Source organism: Balaenoptera physalus (genome assembly GCF_965194825.1).
Source record: "Balaenoptera physalus genome assembly, chromosome: 9".
NCBI classification, from domain to species: Eukaryota; Metazoa; Chordata; class Mammalia; order Artiodactyla; family Balaenopteridae; genus Balaenoptera; species Balaenoptera physalus.
In genome coordinates this window covers 106,661,074-106,685,144 of record NC_138888.1, presented here as the reverse complement: position 1 = coordinate 106,685,144, position 24,071 = coordinate 106,661,074, and the positions used below count along the sequence as shown (strand labels likewise).

At 35.9% G+C, this 24,071-nt stretch overlaps 1 long non-coding RNA gene and 1 pseudogene across 2 annotated transcripts in view; both read left to right on the top strand.

Annotated features, from left to right (window-relative positions):
• LOC309666699 overlaps positions 1-24,071 on the top strand; it is a 396,329-nt gene that overhangs the window by 96,195 nt on the left and 276,063 nt on the right. The window lies entirely within an intron of this gene.
• On the top strand, positions 13,042-18,417 carry LOC309666570 (NADH dehydrogenase [ubiquinone] 1 beta subcomplex subunit 6 pseudogene; annotated as a pseudogene). The gene has a single exon. The product of its transcript is annotated as an NADH dehydrogenase [ubiquinone] 1 beta subcomplex subunit 6 pseudogene (transcript).

The window sequence follows — 24,071 nt, the reverse complement described above, 5'->3', positions numbered from 1 at the left end:
AAGAGAAAGTCCACATTGAATGAAATAATTTATAAGAATAAATTGAATAAAATGATGAACATAAATAAATCTAATTTATTAGCTAAATTCAACATCATTCTTTCTCTTTTTTTGCCCCAGAACATCCTATATGAGTTTTCTTAATTTTTGTCTAATTATAAATTAGAACAAATTGACAAAAATTACTACTTTTATTTTTTTTAAATGTTTACAAGAGATGAAGATAAATGTGAAATAGCCACATCCAATAGTTTCCTTTGACATGTGGTGTGAGAAGATGCATTAGCCAGAATATAAAACTGCATTCAAACACAGCTGAGGATGGAGTGTTAAAAGTTATCAAATTCTTTGAAACTACATAATTTACACAATTTGGAACACCAGGGAATTAAATTGTATATCACCTTAAGATAATAAGTATTATGGCATAACAATCTAAATTATCATACATATTTGGCCTCAGGTCATTATCACTCAACTTCATTTTGTAATTTACATTTTTCAGCCCATGGTTGGTCACCAAAAAGAGAAAACTACTCCAATTAATTGCAGTAAAAGGGTTTAGTAAAGATAGACCGACACCCTGGAAAAGAGGAGCATCAGGCATAAGGTCAGAGGAAGTAAAGATGGCCCAGGGACCTCTGTATCCATCGAAGAGGACCGTCACCCCAGAGCTCACCTACTCACTCAGAATCTCTGCCTGCTGGTGTTCCTGCAGGGTTTCCACAGTCTCCTCTACCAAGATGGTGGTCAACTCTAGTTTCAACCCAGCATGCATTTAGCTCAAGTATCTACCAGCATCTGACTAAACAGAATCTACCTTTCTTAATTCTGGAGGGCAAAGAAAAAGATAATGGCATTGCTGGCTTAGAATTCAGGGTGCAATCGGTTAGTGCAGTGACCCTGAGTCAGAGGAGTTTCCTTAGGAAGAGGATTGACACTAAAATATATTAACCTATATGGAAGCCACATAGCTACTATTGTTATTAAATAACCTTTTTATAAAAATTAATTATATAAGTTATGTTGTAATTTTGTCTATTGCAATTAATGGATATATGCTATGTACATGCACTTTAGAAATTGATTTGTAAGGTTAGGGGCCCGTAAGGAGAGTTTTATTTATTTATTTATTTATTTAAACATCTTTATCGGAGTATAATTGCTTTACAATAGTGTGTTAGTTTCTGCTTTATAGCAAACTGAATCAGCTATACATATACATATATCCCCATATCTCCTCCCTCTTGAGCCTCCCTTCCACCCTCCCTATCCCACCTCTCTAGGTGGTCACACAGCACCAAGCTGATCTCCCTGTGCTATGTGGCTGCTTCCCACTAGCTAGCTATTTTACATTTGGTGGTGTATATATGTCCATGCCACTCTCTCTTTGATTTCTTCGGTGATCCCTTGGTTATTAAGTACCATATTGTTTAGCCTCCGTGTGTTTGTATTTTTTACAGATTTTTTCCTGTAATTGATATCTAGTCTCAGCAATGTGGTCAGAAAAGAAACTTGATACGATTTCAATTTTCTTAAATTTATCAAGGCTTGATTTGTGACCAAAGATATGATCTATCCTGGCCAATGTTTCATGAGCACATGAGAAGAAAGTGTATTCTGTTGTTTTTAGATGGAATGTCCTATAAATATCAATTAAGTCCATCTTCTTTAATGTATCATTTAAAGCTTGTGTTTTCTTATTTATTTTCATTTTAGATGATCTGTCCATTAGTGAAAGTGGGGTGTTAAAGTCCCCTACTATGATTGTGTTACTGTCAATTTCCCCTTTTATGGCTGTTAGCATTTGCCTTATGTATTGAGGTGTTCCTATGTTGGGTGCATAAATATTTACAATTGTTATACCTTCTTCTTGGATTGATCCGTTGATCATTATGTAGTGTTCTTCTTTGTCTCTTGTAATAGTCTTTATTTTAAAGTCTATTTTGCCTGATATGAGAATTGCTACTCTAGCTTTCTTTTGATTTCCATTTGCATGGAATATCTTTTTCTATCCCCTCATTTTCAGTCTGTATGTGTCCTTAGGTCTGAAGTGGGTCTCTTGTAGGCAGCATATATATGGGTCTTGTTTTTGTATCCATTCAGCCAGTCTATGTCTTTTGGTTGGAGCATTTAATCCATTTACATTTAAGGTTGTTATCGATATGTATGTTCCTATTACTAATTTCTTAATTGTTTTGGGTTTGTTATTGTAGCTCTTTTCCTTCTCTTGTGTTTCCTGCCTAGAGAAGTTCCTTTAGCACTTGTTGTAAAGCTGGTTTGTTGGTGCTGAATTATCTTAGCTTTTACTTGTCTGTAAAGGTTTTAATTTCTTTGTCAAATCTGAATGAGATCCTTGCTGGGTAGATTAATTTTGTTTGTAGGTTTTTCCCTTTCATCATTTTAAATATGTCCTGCCACTCCCTCCTAGCTTGCAGAGTTTCTGCTGAAAGATCAGCTGTTAACCTTATGGGGATTCCCTTGTATGTTATTTGTTGTTTTCTCTTGCTGCTTTTAATATTTTTTCTTTGTATTTAAATTTTGATAGTTTGATTAATATGTGTCTTGGCATGTTTCTCCTTGGATTTATCCTGTATGGGACTCTCTTTGCTTCCCAGACTTGACTGACTATTTCCTTTACCATATTAGGGAAGTTTTCAACTATAATCTCTTCAAATGTTTTCTCAGTCCCTTTCTTTAGCTCTTCTTCTTCTGAGACCCCCATAATTTGAATGTTGTTGCATTTAATGTTGTCCCAGAGGTCTCTGAGACTGTCCTCAATTCTTTTCATTCTTTTTTCTTTACTCTGCTCTGCTGTAGTTATTTCCACTCTTTTATCTTCCAGGTCACTTATCCGTTCTTCTGCCTCAATTATTCTGCTATTGATTCCTTCTAGAGAATTTTTAATTTCATTTATTGGTTGTTCATCATGGTTTGTTTGCTCTTTAGTTCTTCTGGATCCTTGTTAAACGTTTCTTGTATTTTCTCCATTCTATTTCCAAGATTTTGGATCATCTTTACTATCATTTCTTTGAATTCTTTTCCAGGTAGACTGCCTATTTCCTCTTCATTTGTTTGGTCTGGTGTGTTTTTACTTTGCTTCTTCATCTGCTTCACATTTCTGTGTCTTCCCATTTTGCTTAACTTACTGTGTTTGGGGTCTCCTTTTTGCAGGCTACAGGTTCATAGTTCCTGTTGTTTTTGGTGTCTGCCCCCAGTGGCTAAGGTTGGTTCAGTGGGTTGTGTAGGTTTCCTAGTGGAGGGGACTGGTGCCTGTGTTCTGGTGGATGAGGCTGGATCTTGTCTTTCTGGTGGGCAGGACTGCATCCGGTGGTGTGTTTTAGTGTGTCTGTGTCCTTATTATGATTTTAGGCAGCCTATCAGCTAATGGGTGAGATTGTGTTCCTGTCTTGCTAGCTGTTTGGCATAGGGTGTCCTGCACTGTAGTTTGCTGGTCATTGACTGGAGCTGGGTCTTAGCCTTGAGATGGAGATCTCTGGGAGAGCTTTCACCATTTGATATTATGTGGAGCCGGGAGGTCTCTGGTGGACCAGTGTCCTGAACTTGGCTCTCCCACCTCAGAGGCACAGGCCTGACACCCGGCCAGAACATAAGACCCTGTCAGCCACACAGCTCAGAAGAAAAGGGAGAAAAAAAGGAAGAAAGAAAGAAAACTTTTGGGAGGTCTGAGGTCCTCTGCCAGCATTCAGTAGGTGTTCTGTAGGAGTTGTTCCACATGTAGATGTATTTCTGATGTATTTGTGGGGGGGGAAGTTGATCTCCACGTCATACTCCTCTTCCATCTTGAAGGTCTCTCTCCCTGCTAGTGTTGGAGGGTCTCCTACAGAGGTGGGGGCTGGCTGTGGCTCACCGTGAGGACAAGGACACTGGCTGCAGAAGTTCTCAAGTTTTATTTTTAACGTCTGTCAAGAAATGTTATGAATAAGATATAGAACACATACACTACTCATACACACACCAAAATCAATCCATTTCCTTTAAAGACAATGAACAGTCAGTAAAGGATGGTAGACTGCCTTTCTATTTATGAGTATCAGAATTCTATTGATTACAACCAACAGGTGAAAAGTAAACTGACACCTGGTTAGAATTGTAGAGTATAGATAGGTAATGTATCACAGAGGCACAGCTTGACCTTGGAAGAAGTGTTGAGATAAGGATGTGGAATAAAAGAAATATTATCTAGTGTTTTTATGATATTAGTACTCTGAACATGTTAATCTTATTATTTGAACTCTTCTTATGTTACTTTACACATTCTTATAACCAATAATATTAATATTTTAAGCCCAACTCTTCTGTATAAAAATACATTAGGTAGCTACAGAATTAGAAAAAGGCTTTATGATTTTTTATGGCCTTAATATCTATGTCTCACAGGTTGGGTTGCCTGGGAAGCAGACTCTATAAGGAGATGGTTGTGCAGGAGGTTTATTAGGGGGTGATAGTTCTACCTTCCAAAGGCAAGTAGGACTAAACAAAGGGAAAAATGTTGAGCCATTATATGGTCTCAGTGGAAGACCCTGCCAAAAATATGGGAAATTCTGAAGCTGGAATAACACTTCAGAATCATACCCACTTGGGCTAGAGGACTGGGTCAGTCTATCTATGACGACTTTGTATAAACATTAGAAAGGAAGGGGTGTTGACAAACAAAGACTTCAGTGAATGAGTGTTGCCCTGGGACTGAGACCTGACCTTGGCTGACGCAGCTCTGCCATAACTGTGGGAAGCTGAGAGCTGAGGTCTTTTTGTAGCAGCACTTGCAGCAGCTGTAGAAGTCTGATTTTTATTTCTGAAGGGGGATCTGGGAAGCATACAATGACCACCATACTAATTCTTCCAAAATTATTAATGGCAACTGCTAAGGTCTCAAGTAATAAAAATCAATCCCAAAATTATATACATATTTTAAGGTTCACCTTATTTGTAATTGTCAGTGATATACTTGTTACCCATAATATATAAATCTAGTAGTTCAATAATTTTGAATTTATATCCCAAATAGTTTATATTACATAAATTCATTAAAATAAATGCTCTAGGTCTCTTTTGTTTAATAGGACACTTGCAAAATATTATTAATTTTGAGGGACCACAATCTTCCTCCAACGTAGCACTTACCTATTTACTCTTTGATAAATTCCTAGCAACAACAAATTTACATATGTTCCAGGTACAACAAAATCTCCAAGTTATAAATATGAAGCTGCGTTTAAGCTAGCATCCATGCCTTGGTTAATTTTTGCAGCTTTAAAGATAGGCTTAGAATTTGTATTGGAATGATTTTATTTTTCTTTGCTAATCAAATGCCCTGATTTTAAAAGGTTTAATCACACCTTCAAACAATGTGCATTTCTCAGAAAAGGAATTGCCTAGACATGGCAAAGTTGAACTGTGCCAACTAAGTACCAATGGTTGTTAAAATATCTTCATCATGTGTATCACAAGTGGACTGTGGTTTTAAGTTTATTATATTGATTAGCCCCAGATTGTTGTTTACAGAAGTGAGTTTCTCCTAGGAGTGAGTTAGTGGAAGATGCATAAATATTTTTAAGTCAAAGGCAGACTGAGTTGGATTGTTACTGCAAGAACCTTAAATGGATTATTTTACATTCTCAGAGCATCCATCAGAAAGAAAACTGTTTAGGAAAACCAACGTGATTGTGTCAAGATGATGGGACTAAATTGGCCATGGCAAGGTTTAGTCAGTGTTTTGGCTATTTTCATTATTGATTGCATAACAATGATTACATTAACTGTGCAGAGCTTCAATTTGCTTACTAACGTTGCTAAAATAACAGACTAACATGGGCAGCATTTATTTTTATGTGGCTTGCTTAAGTAGACCTTATTTCTCATTATTTTAGGACAATGTCAAAAACAAAAGCTAATTTTTTCCCATCTTAAATTCTAGATTAAATTCTAGATTTTAACTTTTTATTTTTTCATTCATTGCTTGGAAATTTAGAAAAACCCAGACACTGATATCTTATGATTGAGTGCATTGTTTTCCAAGAAAATAATGAGTAGCACAGTGGAATGTCTGTTTGTTTGTTTGCTTCTAAACTATACCAAACAGTACCCATATTAACAATTCACTAATTTTCAAAATACCCGTCTTTTATTTATATATCTCCTTTTCTTAAAATACAGTGCATGTTTAAGTCTTACATTAGGAGTAAATCAACTTCAGGTAAAATGGTCCCTGCTATCGACGGCTTTCTTTCAACCTGTGAAGAATTCCATCAGGAAAATTGTAAGATTAATTGATCCATTAACAGTCTTTGAAATGATGAAAAAAATCCAATTTGGTTAAAACTAAATAAGCTTAAAGTAGATCTGTGATATTTCTGCACCACAGGAATTTTAAATTATTGCAAGAACAAAGGTAGGCAGGACTATTCTTACAGTAGACCAAAGCCTGATTTCTCATGACATAAATCTGAGCTGCAATGTAAGTTCTCAATGGTCTGTTACTGCTTTTAGATGAACTTCACATCCTTCCTCTTGCTACAATAGGTCAGAATATAAATATGTCCTTTGGATTGCTGATATTTTATTATCAAAAACTTAAAAATTCATTTAAGATATTTCATTCTGTCAAAATAAACCATATATGTTCTGTCAAAACTGTTATTTTTCCTTTGTTAGGTATTTTACTTAATTCAATAGCCAACGTGAAATAACTTTACAAAGTGAGCCAATTTCTTTAGGTACTTGTAAAAACATTTTGCAGTTAAATTCTCCTGGCAGGAACACTAAGCACTTCAAAGACAGATAGTCTTTGGGATGTGTTTTCTAAGGCTGAGGAAACTGGCTTGATTTGAAGGAAAAAAAAAAATTCCAGGTCAAATCATCCTTTCAAAGTTTTATGTTATAAAACTCTAGGGGGTCTGAATCAAGGATTACTCATTCTTGTGTGAACCTGATGATGCTTCTTGAGAAAAATCTTATTTTTAAGCTTTTATAAAACTGTTTCAATGGAATCTAAGTGTTCCAATGACTGTTAATAAGAGTTTCTCAGAAAGAGTACACTGGGCTTACAGGTAACTCCCCAAGCCAGGTATTTGGGGTCAAGGCCACCAATTTGGATTTCTAACTCTTGTAATTCATGTCCAACTGTTTGTTTGGCCACCAAACACTTGTCCTGAAACAGAAACATGGGGTACTGAGGACATATAGCCCCTCAAGCTAGAGAATTACCTTGGCTCTGAATCATCACAACCCCAGTCATTGTCCTTAGTATCTATCCCTTCCTCACATATGCCAAGTTGTGTCTTTATATCCAGCTAAGTCTCTGAAAAGCCACATTCTTGAAATTAATTATCTCAGTCTTCAGCATTATTTTCATTCTTAATTTTATAGTTATTTTCTCAAGTTTTAGAGGACTTTTATAAAATTAAGATATTTGCACATTACTCTTATATTTTAGGAAGTTTCATCAATGACAATTATAATGCTGAATGACCCCAGTGTAGGGAACCAAATAGCAATGTTTTGCTAGAATTTAGCATGAAGAAACAAGATATTTCTTCAAAAATTGCAGTACATTTTTTGTTCATTTATTTATCAAAGAAATATTGACTGACTACTATGGGAGCCGGAGACTGTGCTGGATGCTAGGTATTCAGTAGTGCTCCCTGAAAGCTCACTGTTAGTCAGCAAGACAGACCAAGGCTATGAAGGGCTGTGAGAGCGCTGAGGTCTACTTTTTGGGAGACCTGGGAAGAGGTCTCCATAGGAAGAGGTGACATTTGACATGGTGCTCAATCATGAATAAACATTTGTAGGCAGAAGAACAGGAAAAGGTCTTGGGGCAAAGATAAGATTTGCAAAAGTGCAGACGTGAAAGGTAAGCAGAAAAGGCATGTGAGGGTAAGAAAGAGAAATTCGGGAGTTGAGAATGGACAGCTCTCACTGGGTAGGTCATAAGGGACTTGAGATACTGAGCTAAAGAGTATCACTTTCACTCTTGGACCAAGAGGACTTCACAATGTTCTTAAAGCAGGCAAAGGACACTCAGTACTGCTTTTGCTGCAACCCATAGATTTTGATATGTTTTATTTTCATTTTCATTTGTCTTTAGGTATTTTTGATTTCTCCTTTGATTTCTTTGTTGACCCCATAGTTGTTCAGTAGCATGTGGTTTAGTCCCCACATATTTGTGATTTTTCCAGCTTTCTCCTTGCAGTTGACTTCTACTTCCATACCACTGTGATTTTAAAAGATATTACAATTTCAAACTTCATAAATTTCTTGAGACTTGTTTTGTGTCCCAACTTACGGTCTATCCTTGAGAATATTCCATGGGCACTTGAGGAGAATGTGTATTCTGTTGCATTTGGATGGAACGTTCTGTACTGATCTATCAAATCCATCCGGTCTAACGTTTCATTTAAGGCCACTGTTACCTTGTTTGCTTTCTGGATGATCTATCCACGGACGTAAGTGGAGAGATAAATTCCCTACTATTATTGTGTTGTCATTTTCTTCCTTTAGGTCTGTTAATAATTGTTTTAGATATTTTGGTGTTCCTATGTTAGGTGCATATTTATTAATAAATGTTATGTTTTCTTGATAGATTGTCCCTTTTATCATATAATGTCCATCTTTCTCTTGTTACCTCTTTTGACTTGAAGTCTATTTTGTCTGACATGAGTATGGTTCCATGTGTTTTTGTGCAGCTGCCATTTGCTTGGAGTATCATTTCCCATCCCTTCACCTGGAGTCTATGTTTGTCTTTAGGGCTGAGGTGAGTCTCCTGAAGGCAGCATACAGTCAGTCTTGTGTTTTTAATCCATCCAGCCACTCTGTATCTTTTGATTGGTGAATTCACTCCATTTATATTTAGGGTGATTACTGATAGATGAGAACTTAGTACTGGCATTCAATCTTCTGTTTTCTCATTGCTCTATATCTCCAATGTTTCTTATTCCTTGTGTTTCTGTCTGCCACGTGGGTTAGTGTTTATTATGATGTTTTCTCAGTTGCTTTTTTATGTTTTGCATCTCTACTCTAGATTTATGTTTTGTGGTTACCATGAGGTTTGTATAAAAAAATCACATAGATAAAATCATCCATTTTCTGCTGATAACATCTTATCTTCATTTGCCTGTATGGGCTCCCTACTTTTCCTCTTCCTTTTTTTATGTTTTTTTTTCTCAAATTACCTTTTTTTAATGTTGTAAGTTCATTACCAAATTGAAGTACCTATAATTAATTTTACTGCTTTTTTCCCCTTCAATCTTTATCCTATAATTAAATGTTTAACAATCTATTCTGATATAGAATTGCAGTTTTCTCATTCTGAATGTGTATTTATCAGCTTACTCAAAGTTTTGTGTATTTTTGCCTTTTCATTTCAGGTAGAAGAGCTCCTTTCAACATTTCCTGTAGAGCAGGTCTAGTGGTAATGCGCTCTCTCAGCTTTTGTTTGTCCTAGAAGGTCTTTATTTTTCCTTCATATCTGAAGGGTAACTTTGCTGGAGAGTATTCTTGGCTGATAGTTTTTGTCTTTCAATATTTTGAGAATGTCATTCCATTCTCTCCTGGCCTGTAGGGTTTCTGCTGAGAAGTCTGTTGATTGTCTGATATGGGGGTCCTTTGTAAGTTACTGTCCTTTTTTTCCTGGCTGCTTTTAAAATTCTTTATCATAGACTTCTGACAGCTTTAATATAGTGTGTTTTGAAAAAGATCTTTTTGCGTTGAGGTAATTAGGTGGTCTCTTAGCTTCATGGAGCTAGCTTGTATATCTAGTTCCTTCCTAGGTTTGGGAAGTTCTCAGCTATTATTTCTTTAAATAAATCTTTGCTTCCTTCTCCCTCTCTTCTTTCTTCTGGGATATCCATTACCCTAAGGTTGCCTTTCCTAATAGAGTTGGGTGGTTCTCAAATAATTTTTTTCATTTTAACAAAGAATCTTGGTTCTCTTTCCTCTTCTCCCTGTATCATTTCTAGATTTCTATCTTCAAGCTCATTAATTCTCTCTTCCATATGGTCTGCTCTATTGCCAATGTTTTCTAATGCATTCTTGTCTTGTTTTTTGAATTTTTCAGCTCCAGAATTTCTGTCTGGTTCTGTTTTAGAGTTTCACTCTCTTTGGTAGACTATTCCTTCTGCTCATTAATTTTATTCCTGAGCTCATTAAACTGTCTTTCTGAGCTTTCTTGTAGCTCACTGAGTTTCTTCATGACAGCTATTTTGAATTCTCTATCAGATCACAATCTTCTGTGCCTTTAATTTTGGCTCCTGGAGAATTGTCATTTTCTTCTTGTGTTACCATGTTATCATGCTTTTTGTGTGATGCTTATTTAGTTGCTCCCTTTCTTGTACATCTGAAGTAGTGAACACCTTTATTTTAGGTAATGCTTTTTAAACTTTGATTTAAGCAGTTCAGCAGGTTGGTAATGAGAGGCCTTTCTTTGGTGTATCAGTAGGTGTCGCTGTAGCACACGTTTTCAGTTTCTCTTCCCTGCGCTTCCTCTGGTTTGAGAAGCAGCACTTTCCACCCTCGATTGCCTCTGCCCGAGGTGTCTCTGGTGCCCTCATCATCACTGCTTGTGCCTCCAGGGTTCCTGGTGTCTTGCTTCTCCTGGTGACACTGCTGTCTCCAGCATCACCCCTGGGTGCGCTGGAATAGCGCGGGCCTCCGCTGTGTTCAGGGTCTCCTTCTCCGGCACCACCACCGCAATGGGGGTCCACAGTCACAGGCGCCACCCTGGCGAGAGGGACCAGGGTCGTGGTCCTGCTGCTGCTGCCCAGGTCCCCATGGCCATGAGCGCTGGGTCCCGGAGGCCAGAGCCGCGTGTGCTTCTTCCCTTCTGATAGCAAGTCTTTGGGGTTTGGGGATCCAGCGCTGCGGCCAGGGGGACAGGATCGAGGCCCAGCGGGCACCGCCTCTTCTACATTCCAGTCCACCCACCTTCAGATGCACAGATGTGTGGCCTCTTCAGCATCCTGGTGTGTTGGGCAGAGTTGTTTCCATTCTACTGGTTGTAGATGGAAAAGGAGAGACGAGGGGAGTGTCTTCTGTCACCATGAAGCTAACCTCTATTTTTAAGATGTTTTAAAACAAAGTGGGCAATGTCCTGATTACTTTAATAATTTTATTTCATTACTGAATTGGTCTCAGTTAGGATAACCTAAGTTGGGATTTGCCACTTTTTAAAAATTATTTCTCCTCATTCCCAAAGTATTTATGAGGCTGAAATCTAACAGGGAAGATATGGTTTTGGTGACAGGATCTTGTATATATTTAAAGTCACAGGATCAAACATTAGCTTCCTAAATCCATGTGATTTAGCAATACAGCCCTAAACACACATGACGTCACCTCACAATTGATTTGAACTGGAAAGATTGAGTTCATGGTTTTTAAAATCATATTTGCCTTCCTCTTGTCCGTTCATTATTTAACTCTTATATGAAAAAGTTAGTGTTGTTTTTCCAGATTGGCAATATGGAAGCTCTGAAACGCCAGACCCACAATGACGTCTGTGTTTGATGAGCAGTAATTTACTAGAAACCCATTTAATACTGCTCAGACCACACAGGACAGCAAGTATATTGACTGCTTTGTATCAAGTCTCACAATAATTAGGCTTTCTAGCACACAAATGAGTTAACTGAAGAAACCTTAATAGCAACTACTTATTGGAAAGGAAAATTCTTATTTTCTTTCCATTAAAGTCAAAATAGACCAAGAATCAATGCACATATAATGCTATTCTATACATCAAAATGTTCACTAGATATAAATTGGAAATATTAGTTCTATTGTTTATTTTCCTGTTACTCTAGGCAAAGAGGAAACTGTATGCTGTCAGATTTTCAAAACCAAAATAACTTCTGATTATGATATGTTTTAAAATGCCATGGACACATTTTACTCTGAACAAATTAGACTTCTATATCACTTAATAGTAATTTAAATTTTAACTGATTTTTAAAATTGGTCTTCTCTTGAATTTTTTAAATGTTTTAAAATGCCATGGACACATTTTACTCTGAACAAATTAGACTTCTATATCACTTAATAGTAATTTAAATTTTAACTGATTTTTAAAATTGGTCTTCCCTCTAATTTGGTTAGATATTAGGGATCCAATCACATATTCCTCTTACCTTCAGTCTTTATTAAACACTAGTGGAATCTCAATAGAAAAAAAGACATCCAAGTATAGGCTCTTTTACAGTGCTAGGTTTCCAGACAAAGCCAGATAGCATTATCAGAGATCACAGCCATATCTCTGACCTCCCACCTTTAATTCATGAGAACCAGGCTCAATGCATTCTACTTACCTTCAAGTTGAAGGTAGAGAAGCTGTGAAATAGTGTCTCACCCCCAAATTCATCTCATCCCTGCCATGCAGCCTGCCTGGGAGTATAACTTGCCCAGAAAGTCCTCCTGCCTGGAGACTAGGGGCACAAGGGCTGTTGTATGTGAAGATTGCCATGTCCAAGAGAAAAAACAAGGATGGATGGGTGCATGCATGACATGTGTAAGCATTGACCTGTACCATACAGAATGAAAGCTAATTCACACCAATGAATGCCAGATTCTGATCAATCTTACCTACCCATGTGGAGGAAAAAGCAACAGTATGGACAATGAAGTGAAAGCTGTGCAAAGAGTATTCCTTATGTATTCCACCAACTTGTAAGGAGAGAAGTATCCTAGGCTACGAGCTGAAACTGGAGTAGGAGATTGAAGCAAGATGGTACCCCTGCCTCACCCCAGTTTGCTTTCTGACTCCTTTGGAATAAGCATACTAAAGATACAAAAATATTTGGACACAATGAATAAGAAGCTATTCATTTAATTTCTGCAAATAGAGTTAGGAATATAATGCTTAACTTTGTTCATTATTTCACAGATTCTACTCTACTTTATAATTTTATTGTTATGTGTTTAAATATCCCCTTTTTTATAAACCTGTGAAACCTGGACATAACATGGAAATTACGTTCAGCTTCGATAAAAGCACCCCCTCTATAACGGCGCGCTGCTCCCTGGTGTCCTGCAAAGTCGCTTTGCAGAGCGGGAGCTAGTGTGATAAGACACCAGCTCCGGGACGCGCCGTATCCTACTGCCTTAGTATCAGCAGCGACGGGTTGTACGCCCCACGAGAAACTGTGGCCGCAGCAGCTGCGAGAGCTGTGAAGGCGACGGCTGAAGGATCAGGAGCTGAGCCGCTGGTGAACCGGTGCTGCCCCGGCGGAGGGTGTATCCTATGAAGCAGTTCTGGAATAAGTTTTTGCAGGACGGGGCCCCCTGGAAGAACGTGATCTATAAGACGTACCGACACAGCATCTTTGCTTTTACTCATGTACTGGCCCCTGTCTGGATTATTCATTATTATCTCAAATATCATGTGAATACAAAACCATATGCCATCGTTGAAAGGAAGCCAAGAATATTTCTAGGTGATACAATTCTGGAAACTGGGGAAGTAATCCCACCAATGAAAGAATTTCCTGATCAACATCATTGAATATTACTTTTAAAATTTCAAAGGTGTTTGAGCCCAAGTTTGTTGCTACATTACCACACTTACTGAATATATTTTCTGGAAAAGTAACTTTAATAAAGTTTACTCAGATTTAAAAAAAAAGCGCCCCCTCTTCTCCTGTGATCCCAACCTTACTTCACATAGAAAGTTCAAGGCTGAATTCATAGCTAGTACATTAGTTGTGAAGGCAATCCCGTTAAGGCTAGGTTCTTTCTCTTGAACATGAAAGACCTTTAGAATTTTATTAAAGTTCCCTAATCAAGTAGTATTACAGAAAGTTCAATTAAATTAAACCTTTTTTAAATGATAAGCTGGTATTGGTAAACAAAGTGATCACTTATCTTCTTACCAAAAAATATTTGGACGTGAATCTTCCTATACAAGATGTTTTAAATGAGAAATATAATAGAAAAGTATGTTATTTAAGGGAAATATTTGAGCAAAAACTGATGAGAGGAGAAACTGAAGTCTTCATAGATCTATTGTATACCAGTGAGAAGCAATAGTTTCAACACTTCAAAATAACCTTCATAAAAATTCTGTCTATCTAATTGTTCAAATTATCCATCCCATAAACGCACACACACAATGTAGAAGAGACTGCCTATCATACAAGGAAGTTTCTGGTGAAGTTGGAGAGGGGAGTGAAGTTTGATTTCCATATGAAGACCATAATGAGAGACTGTCTATATCATAGTTTTTTTGTTTTTGTTTTTTCAAATTGAAAACATCTTGTTTCTTAGAGATGAAAGTCAACTGGGTAAGGGTTGGACTAAATGATTCTAAAACGTGGAGACTCAAGTGAGGTCAACAAATACATAGAAACTCAGGGAGGGAAGGGATCCTCATTCTTTCCTTTATCTCCAAATTTAGAAAAAAAAATTTACTGGTCAATTATCTACAGAATTTTATTGGGGTCAGGTTTCTATAACAATGAGCTTGCTTTGTTTTGTTTTGCTTTTTTAAAAAAATAATGAAGAGCTGCTACCACAAATAAAGAGGCCAGACGGAAAGAACTCATCTTTACATAAAGTGGTAAAGGAATGTGAAGGGCTTTTCACACTTGAAACCATTCATGAATAGGATTGGTGTTTTTCTAGCCTTACTGAAGGTTAGATTATGGTTAGATTATGCTTACTACTGGTTAGATTATGCTTACTACTGGTTGGATTATGCTTACTACTACTCTAGTAGTTTGAGTGTCTAACATTCTGAATGTCCATCCATATGTTATAATGTTAACAGAGGTGCAACTAGTGGCAACTTAATGAAACTGGGTGTATAACAAAAAAATATGTGTTGTATCTTGCTTTTTAAAATATTTTTGTAAATGAAAGAAAGAAGCATATATCTGAGAAAACTGTGAAATGTTACAAAAATAAACAAGAAAATTCTTGCCTTTAGTCACTCAAATTGATTAAAACAATGTAATATTGCCCATTTAAAGCTAAATAAAAAATATACATTTTAAATAAAGCAATGTAGAATAACTGAAAGAGCATTGCTTTAGGGTCAAGAACAGTGGGTGCTTTTTCCAATGTAAAATTCTAGGTAGTTGTTCACGCCTTAGGTCTCAGTTTCCTCATCCTTAAATGAGTTCTGTATAGACGAATAAGCTCTAATTTTCATTCAAGCCCTAAAATGATGTGACTGGCGTGATGTCTTCTCTCTTTATGTGTTTTCTGTAGTCTTGGGCTCAAGTTGTTGCTGTATTTTTAGAAGATTTAATACCACAGACCAGTGGCTTTCAATCCTGTTGATCTCAGAACTTTCTTATACTGTTAAAAGTTATCGAGGACTCCAAAGGGCTTTTGTTTCTGTGGATTACATTACATCACATTCAGGCTTAGGCGATCAGTGATGCAAAGCGTCGCTGTTCAATTGCTACCCTGGCTCTCCTCCAAGCCTCTCTTCTCATCAGTATTAGAGGGACTCCACTGGGTCTTCAGGGAAAAAGAGTTAATTTCCTTACTAGTATCTTTAGATTAAGCACTGTGACCTTAGCTGCTATTCTCCTGCTTTTTTTCCAGAATTTGCAACTTTTTTCTAGGTTATTCTCTAGGCAGGTCTTTGCTACCTTCTCAGAATGGATCAATAAGATATCATTTCTTCTGTCTCTCATAACTCATCTTTACTCCCTCCTGTGGAAAGAGGTTGCAAATTTTCGTTCTGTCAACTTGAAAATAATAAGAATGTTGGTTTTAAATGAGTTTTCTTTTTAAGTTACAGAAATTGTAAATTATAAAAATTACAGTTTCACAATTACAGAGCAGTGGCAAGACCCTACCCTGATTTTTTTTAAACTGTCATGGTCATTCTATCATCCTCAAATTTTAGATTTAAAAAAGTTTTTCAGCCTTGTAGGAAATTTGAACACACTGTGTTTCCTGGAACAGTCAAATTTTATCCTGGAAGTTATTGCTTCTTCATGATTTGTCTGCCTGACAGTGTAGTAAATTATTTAATGTGTAGTCCTTGGTCAAAGATTCATAGACACTTCTTGTTGGCTATTAAATCAGAATCCCCTCGTCCCAGAATTCACCTACCCCCCCTTTTTGAAATTTCATCTTCTTTGAAGTGCAGGATATACCTGTACTGTAGTTCTTCCTTTCACTCATGGTTGCTATGGAAACAAACCTCGATTGTATCCAATGGATTTGATGAAATTAGAAAATATAGACTGTCATCATGGCTACATTAAAATAATGATCAGTTCCCATTCTACAGGGTGCACACTAATGAATATAATATGGTGTGAAATAATTTCTCTGTGGTGACAGGGTAGTTTGCAACTATGTATATCAAGGAAGACTGAGTCCTTCTCAGGAGCAATTTTATATCACAAAAAATAATCATGAACAGATGGCTATTGTTCTGCTCTAGAATGGTAACAATTACATACATATGTGATATTTTTACTAATTGCACATAATAAAAAAGAAAAGAAAAACATAACTGCAAACTTTTTGTTAGTGCTAGTTTTGCAATGACATAGGCAAAAGCTAAGTCAATTTATGAAGACTGGTGTGTCTAATTCCCTTCTACCACACAAATTTTGATAAGGGCATAACTGTTTTCAATGAATACTGAGAATCAATTTTTTTTTCTCCTTCACTTTATTATTTGGTTCTCCTAAATTCTATAATTGCTATTCAAATTTACCGGGTAGGAAATTTAGTCTAGCAGTAAATGTTTGCATACTGGTAGTGATAATTTGAAGTCTGCTTGAAATAAACATGGGAAAGACAAATACATTCAAATTATTTACATCTACAAAAAGCACAGAGGGGAGAATATCATACAATGATATAAAATCCACATGCAATTTCATGAACAAGATATTTTTCAATGAAAATGTTCATGACTAATTTTCAGACACTATGTTAGTTTATCAAATATTAATGAAAATTCAGGTTATCATGTATATCATGTACATTGAAGAGATATTCACAACATGAAAGAGTGAAATTCATAGTGAAAATGTTAATATTACATTTCACAATCTGAATTCTGTTATTTTTGATATGATATATGAAACTCTTAAAATTATAGAACATAATTCATTTATGAATGCTTTTCATTTCATTTTTTCTTAAGAAGATAAAGATATACCTGTTTGGGTTCTCTGATTTTTTTTTTTTTTTGATATTGAGCTGCATGAGCTGTTTGTATATTTTGGATATTAATCCTTTGTCTGTTGCTTCATTTGCAAATATTTTCTCCCATTCTGAGGGTTGTCTTTTTGTCTTGTTTATGGTTTCCTTTGCTGTTCAAAAGATTTTAAGCTTAGTTAGGTCCCATTTGCTTATTTTTGTTTTTATTTTCATTACTCTAGGAGATGGATCATAAAAGATCTTGCTGTCATTTATTTCAAAGAATGTTTTTCCTATGTTTTCCTCTAAGAGTTTTATAGTGTTTGGTCTTACATTATTTCTTTCATCCAATTTGAGACCTAAATAAACATTCTCCAAAGAAGACATACAGATGGCCAAGAGGCACATGAAAAGCTGCTCAACATCACTTATTATTAGAGAAATGCAAATCAAAACTACAATGAGGTATCACCTCACACGGTCAGAATGGCCATCATCAAAAAATCTACAAACAATAAACGTTGGAGAGGATGCGGAGAAAAGGGAACCCTCCTGCATTGTTGGTGGGGATGTAGATTGATACAGTCACTGTGAGGAACAGGAATGAGGTTCCTTAAAAAACTAAAAATAGAACTACCATATGACCCAGCAATCCCACTATTGGGCATATACCCTGAGAAAACCATAATTCAAAAAGACACATGCAACCCGATGTTCATTGAAGGACTATTTACAATAGCCAGGACACAGAAACAAGCTAAATGTCCATCAAGAGACGAATGGATAAAGAAGATGTGGTACATATATATAATGGAATAATGCCCAGCCTTAGAAAGAAATGAAATTGGGTTATTTGTAGAGGTGTGGTTGGACCTAGAGTCTGTCATACAGGGTGAAGTAAGTCAGAAAGAGAAAAACAAATACCATATATTAAAGTATATACGTGGAATCTACAAAAGTGGTACATTTGAACCTATTTGCTGAGCAGGAATAGAAATGCAGACGTAGAGAACGGATGTGTGAACATGGGGCAGGGCAAGGGGAGGGTGGGACAGACTGGGAGATTAGGTTTGACATAAATACACTACCGTGTATAAAATAGATAGCTAGTGGGAACCTGCTGTATACCACAGGGAGCTCAACTCGGTGCTCTGTGATGACCTGGATGGGTGGGACTGGGTGGGATGGGAGGTCCAAGAGGGAGGGGATATATGTATACATATAGCTGCTTCACTTCATTGTACAGCAGAGACTAACACAACACTGTAAAGCAATTATACTCCAATAAAACGAAAGATATACCTGAAAAGATTATACAATACTGAAAGAGACAGACTTCATTTAAAAAACAACTATTTGATAAAGTCAAAAACCCTTCTGTGAAAAATTGGATTACAAAGGTGATTATTAGTGCACTGCACCAAAAGTAAATGTTTTATATTTTATTATGTTATAAAATCAAAATTCATATTGAAATTTTAAGTATTTACTTGCTAAATACCAAAATATAGGTCAGATGCTTAGTTATATCAGGGTGGAAATTCATCTGATCTTCAATTTTGCTTTGGTCTCAATTTGTGAATCTATATCTCTTTCCCATATGGGTCAATGGAAAGAAAGCATTAATGATTAGTTCTAAAATATGCCAGAGTCAGAACCCACTGAGCAAGGGGAGTCCATGCACTCCAGGCACCACTTGACTGCCCACTCAGGGAAGCCTGAGCGTCCAGGACATCCAGAACCCACACTCCTTAGGTGATGCTTCCGCCATATCTGCTCCGTCTTCTTTCTTCTCTCCTGCTAAGCCTTTTTCTAATTACTAGTAGCAATGACAAGGGATATTAACGGTTGATTTTAAAGGTCTGAACTATGTTATACAGTAGGCAAAAAGAATCTTGTACAAATAAAAAATAATCATCTCTGCAAAGCAACAATAGTTATTTATGTAAAACTGTTTGTTTTGTCCAGTTAAGATCATAATGTAGCTGAAACTCAAGATTCCAAGAAACAGAAGAGAAAGTCACTACAACTATATGCACATACATACTTATCAAAAAGCTGAACATCTGATCCGAATGGAGGAGTCCTTATAACAAAAACATTGATTTGTTTACTTCCTTCTTTTTGGTCTGTGAATGTGTCTCACCATCTCAGGATGATTTAGGACAAAGAGTAGTACTCAATTAAAATGGCTCTGGAGATATATTATTTCTTCATGCTTTAGTTCAATGTATTTAGTGTGATACGTAATTGAGTTCCAATATCAGACTATCACTATCGTTTCCTCTTTTTAGGCAAATAGATGGTGTGTCACTGATCAGAGCTGGAAGGATATACAAGACTGGGTTCTGGACGTGCAGGACATAAACACTGCACCAGTCAGCTGCCCTGGCCTCCCTCTCTCTGCCAGCTCCCTCAGAGCCAGGGAGCTTTCTGAGAGGACAAGGAAAGGCACATACAGTGGATATCTGCTGTTTCTGCCTTCCCTGTATTTACTTCTCCTTATTCTCTAATAACATCTGAATTTTGTTTTTGGCACTTAGCACTTATACACTAAATTTTCGGTAGTGTTAAGCTGTATCACCTTTCCTGACCCCATCTATGCAAATCAGATGCTAGCTTCCTAAAGTTTGCATCTTCAGCTAAAAGACATATAAACCAAGGAATATTTGGAACATGCCCATGGGAATGGCAGCACCTAAACACCATCATTAGTTCTGTTACTGTTGACCTTTCTGAAACGTGTCCTTTCTGAAATCTCTTCAGCTTTTTCCCTCAATATCTTTTTGATAAAAGCCCCTTGGTGTATGTCTATACATATACACATTTATACATGCATACATATATGCATATACATGTGTGCCTACATACACATGTGTGTGCACATGTAGTATGTGTGTGCATTTACTAAATTACCCAGCGTTGAATTCTACTGGTTGTAACCAAGACCTGTATTTATAATGAAATTCTAAAGAGTTAGAATATAATTTATTCTGTCAGAGGGTATTCTATGCAAAATGCCACCAGCAAATAATGCTCAGAAAGATAGGAGGGGGATTTAGAAAGGAAAGTAACAGCCAGAGTAGGCAATGCATTTAAGAAGCAGGGGAGAAGAAGGGCAGTAAACACTGTAGCGAGATTAAAGGAAATGTGGCTGAGGAAGATCACTGATTTTGAGAATGAAGACGGTGATGTTCTCAGAGAAAGTTGCCTATGCCGATCCTCTCGGGGAGGCTGCCCTGTGTCAAGGTTCAGGGGGGAAGAGGAAGGCCTGGAAAGGAAATGAGAAGATCAGTGGCTTCAGTGAGAGGCAGGCTGAAGATTGGTATGTTAACTGATCTGAGATACTTCAGGTAAATGAGAAGAAAAAAGGCAAAGACAGGTTTTAAAGATATGATAGGTCATAATAGATGGAGCAAATATATAGAAGTGGTTTAAAGAGTGTAAAAAGATTGAAAGAGAAGGCAGCAAGGACAGGCATAGGGATTTGCCCAGGAAAAACAACAAAAATGGAAGCAAGAGTGCAGACACTCTAGATTTACAGGTCAATAAATTTTTAGAATACAAAGGCTTTTCGTGTTTAAATCATTCCAAAATGATGTGCAAAATAGCTCTATCAAAAATAATAATAAAACACTCATGATGTACTCTCAATTATTATACTTGTGCATGGTTTTGTTATTTTTGTAATGTTTCTGAAAAATAGAGACACCTTGATAAAACAATAGATATATAACTCCTAGTACTGTTACTTTGATTCTACTTAAAGGAAAAAAAGAAATCTGAGTAAGACTGACCCAAATATCCCTACATATTATATTTTTTTTCTACTTATACTTTTATAGAAATACTTTGATATAGTTTTACTATAAGATACTTATGAATCTAAAACCCATTAGGGAATTCAATTTAATTTTAATTATAAAATAGTCAGGTAGACATTTTTATGATAAGCAATATAAAAATTCATGAAAGAGTACATAATTGAATTAAAAATGTATTAGCTATATGTGAGCTGTTCTGTTCTCTACCCAAGAAAATGTACAAATTGGTAAAACTGTCATTGACCTACTGTTTTTCTTTTCTTTATCAAAATATTTTGCCATTCTTTATTAAACAACTCACTTTTATATTTTAAACTTATATTCTATGAAAATTGAAATGATAAATTAGTATCTTACACAGCAAGAAAAGTATTTATTTACTTTTGAATTTTGAAACATAAAATTGTAGCATCTACTCTATGTATGATAAACTGAGCAGAAAATAAGAAGAAAATATTTTCACTGCCCTTAAAACAAATGGGTGAGTGATAAATGGATAATAAATAATGGACAGTTAATGGATCACTAATAGATATCTCTGAAGACAATTCCGCAGGTCAAGGCAACCAAGAAAAACTTTACATCTTCATGAATATTATAGGATATTTATAAGAACAATTGAGATAACTATATAGTTGGAGGGCACGTTGTGAAGAAAGGTATCAATTCAGTGAATGTTGTGATCCATGTAAATTTTTGGTATGCTTAAAGGTGAAGAATTTTGATTAGCAAGAAGTAAAATTGTAATGGTCAATGAAAGGTAAATATTGTGGGACTTTCAATCCAATGAGAAAGACTATAATTTTGTTCTACAGTGGTAACAGATGAACAATTAAATTCTTAAAACAGAAAGTAGTGTGATTGCTGTTGTGCTTTAGAAAGAACATTCTTAAGAGAAAGAATTATGATGACTTTTAACATATCTTACACTGAATCCTTCCCCCCATGAATTTGCATAAAACTATTTCCATGAATAGAATTGTGCTTCTCCCATGAGAGCACAGCCCATGGTAGGAGCTCTCCCACGCTTCTGATCTCTCTCTGGCCAGGACAGTGCATTCTTCTTCACTCCTCATCAACATGTAAACTCAGGTGTGAGTGAAGATCAAGATGTCAGAAGAAAAAAAAAATCATTGGGAAATTTGTTATCTATATAAGATGATGAATTTCAATGTTAATTAGGAAGTCCAGGGGGAAACAAGTAACAAGTAGATAGAAAATTAGGAGGCTACGTGACACCACCTATCTTGAGAGAATGAAGACCTTTCTTTTACCCATCCTAGAGAGCTGGAGCATGGCCATGTGACCCAAGCATGGCCAACTGAATGCTCCTGAATGATACTTAACATCTTGAGAGAATGTGCCAAAGGCAGAGGGTCTGAGATAGTATAAGACTGACTACATTACACTAGTTTCTAACTGTGGCAAGGCTAGTGATGGCATCCCAAGTAAATGTTCTTGTGTCAAGGTTTTGCCTATCTTGTCTTCTCTTGCAAAGAGCTGCTTCTCCAGCAATCCTGCTGGTTCTATGAGTAACTGTTTTCAGAGTCAGGTTCAGTTTAACCCTGACGAGTAAAGCATTTTCACAACATTTATGATAGAATTTGCAGGAGTGGATATGATTGTCAAAGGAAAGGCTATAGAGAGACTCAAACTTAGGATATCAAAGAGGCAGGAGAATGAGAAAAATAGAAAAGGGAACACAGATTAGGTAAGAAAAGCAGAAGTGTGGAAAGTTTTATTCACAAAAATAAGGAGTAGTCACAAATATCTGAGGTTCACAAATTTTGCCTTGCACATTACAAATAAGTGCAAGACTGTTCCACCTTTAAATTATATTTGCACATTTTCTCTACTGTAATAGATTTATTTGTTCCATTTTATTTTCCAAATAGGTCTTCGGAATCTATAGCTCAAGAGATGACTGCTGCTTGATTTCCATTACTTTCAGTTGAATTAGTTATAGCTATGAAAATAATACTTGAAAACAAAATTGAAATGTAAATTAGTACTTAGCATAACGCATTTTGACTGCACATTTTGTTATAAGCATAAAGGCAGTATTTCTTTTTTAAACTTGTACAAAGATTTGGATAATTTTCCACTCTTCAGTTGATCAGTAAAATATAGTCTCACTTTCAGTATGAATAAGAAAATATCTTGAGTAAGCCTATAGATTCATTTGTAAAAGTAAGTAAATGGGAATACTTTGTTTAAGTGCATTAATGATTATGTATTTAATTTTAAATGTCTATTTAATTTTATATGAGCTATTTATGTTCAATTCCTCAATTTCTGCTAAAAATTTGTTATTGAATCTTGCTAGTAAATTTCAGCACCCTTAAAACCTTGTGATCTCAATGGCCTCATATGGGTATTTCTTTTCAAATAGATACTAATTTATGTAATTATCAAGTATCAGAGTTGATTTAAATGTTTATATTAACATATTGATCAATTCTTGTGTATATGTTTCATGAGCTACATATATCTGTACATGTGCACATGTGTATATTGCTATGTGTGTGTGAGATAAAATTTTAGGCAATGATGATAATGACCATATCGTAATCTCCACTTCACATAATTGTTTTTTAAGAAACTAATTAAATATATTTTCAATGCCACCAGAAAACATAATAAAGATAATCCCATTTTTATTAAAAAAAAAATAGCTCTAGCAGTAACTATGCTTTATGGCTATGCCTAAATATCTTGACAACAGTAATACTGAAAGTTTTATATGCTAATAAGAATGTAATTTACATTTATAGCCTAAGTTTAAGTAATTCTCATATAATTTTATTGTATATTAACTAGGGTTCCCCTTTTATATAAGTGCATTAAATTCCAGCTTTTAAAAGTCAACTAAGATGGAATTAATTTATAATAATTGCATCATACATTCTGAATTTATACTCTCCATGCTGTTAAATAAATCTATAACGATTAAATCAAATATTGAAGATCAAACACACTCAAAACAGTTTAATTACAAATAGCAGAGTTAAATGAGTTACTTCTCCTTACAAACAGAACTGTACAATGGATAAAGAAATCATGGATTATCCTGAAGTCACATACTTAAACAGGGGTTCAGTCAAACGTAGAATGCCAGAT